Source organism: Etheostoma cragini, chromosome 15 (assembly GCF_013103735.1).
Source record: "Etheostoma cragini isolate CJK2018 chromosome 15, CSU_Ecrag_1.0, whole genome shotgun sequence".
Classification (NCBI taxonomy): domain Eukaryota; kingdom Metazoa; phylum Chordata; class Actinopteri; order Perciformes; family Percidae; genus Etheostoma; species Etheostoma cragini.
In genome coordinates this window covers 921,396-922,947 of record NC_048421.1, presented here as the reverse complement: position 1 = coordinate 922,947, position 1,552 = coordinate 921,396, and the positions used below count along the sequence as shown (strand labels likewise).

Sequence of the window (1,552 nt, the reverse complement as noted above, 5' to 3'; positions counted from 1 at the left end):
CCCCCCCTTTAATATCTTCAGCTGTCCTGTCACATTAACGCCTACAAATGCCCCGAAATAATCTTTATCCCTTGTGTTGTCTTCCCTTTAAACCGTCAACTTTTGGCGCTTTTTCCAATGTTTTCGCGGGTTTTTCTACCCTTTTTTTTTTTTATTAATAGCCAATAAACCTTATTTTTATTACATTGTACAAAAACATTTAATTTCTCGTTTTTTTCAGCGCTTATTGTCTTTTTTTTGTAATTTCTTCCAAGGTTTTGGTCACTTTTTTTTCAATTAAATAAAACCAAAATTCAATTAAATGAAAGTAATCGTTCATTTTAAGAATACCGAACGGCATCCATGTTGTTTTTTAGGCAATATTGTTGAAAGAAAGCCGAGTTCCTGATATTAAAAATAAAAATAGAAAACAGGTCAAATTTGACCCGAAGACAACAGAAGGGTTAAAAGAAAAGAAGAAAGATTGAAACTTACAAAGATGACGCCGTTGAAGACGAACATCATGACCTTGAGGAATCCGAAGCATCCCATGTTGGCTGCCGACGGCTCTACCTGTCCAGGTAAAAACAGGAAATAACACACGTCACCGAGGCCGGCGGCCATCTTGTTGTTTCACATGAAACATTTCATACGATTTAACCTTCTTTATATACTTTATATACTTTATATACTTTATATACTTAATATACTTTATATACTTAATATACTTAATATACTCTATATACTTTATATACTTTATATACTTAATATACTTAATATACTTTATATACTTTATTTACTTTATATACTCTATATACTTAATATACTTAATATACTTAATATACTTAATATACTTTATATACTTTATATACTAGACTAGGTGAAAACACCACGATCATTTGGGTGCACTGCAGTAGCTGAGCAGCGGTGGAATGTAACTAAGTACATGTACTCCAGTACTGTACTTAAGTACACATGTTCAGGTACTTGTACTTTAGTTGTACTCTTTTCTCTTCGTGTTACTTTCTACTTCTCCTCCGCTACATTTCAAGGAGAAATATTCTACTTTAGTTACTAGTTACCTTAGTTACTAGTTACCTTAGTTACTAGATACCTTAGTTACTAGATACCTTAGTTACTAGGTACCTTAGTTACTAGATACCTTAGTTACTAGGTACTTTAGTTACTAGTTACCTTAGTTACTAGGTACCTTAGTTACTAGATACCTTAGTTACTAGGTACTTTAGTTACTAGGTACTTTAGTTACTTTTCACATTAAGATTCCTGGACACATAACACGTGTATTTTATATAATCTGATGTTATTGTAAAGTAACCATAGCAACAATATAACGGAGTAACCATAGCAACCGTATAAGGGCTCTAGGTCCAGCTGAGATGATGATGTCATCAAACAGCTGGTTCAATCAATCATTCAATTAAAATGTATTTATATAGCACTTAACAACAACCAGCAGGGTCCAGAGTGCTTAACAAAAACAGTAAAAACACAACATACAACAGAGAGAGAAACATAGAAAACAGTAAAAACACAACATACAACAGAGAGAGAA

At 32.5% G+C, this 1,552-nt stretch overlaps 1 protein-coding gene across 1 annotated transcript in view; it reads left to right on the top strand.

The window, feature by feature from the left end:
* The window catches only part of LOC117958237, an 859,617-nt gene that overhangs the window by 8,392 nt on the left and 849,673 nt on the right, over nucleotides 1-1,552 (top strand). Inside the window, exon 2 of the mRNA XM_034894525.1 lies at nucleotides 950-956. The gene's annotated coding sequence lies outside the window, so the exon portion shown is untranslated. The remainder of the gene's footprint in view (nucleotides 1-949; nucleotides 957-1,552) is intronic.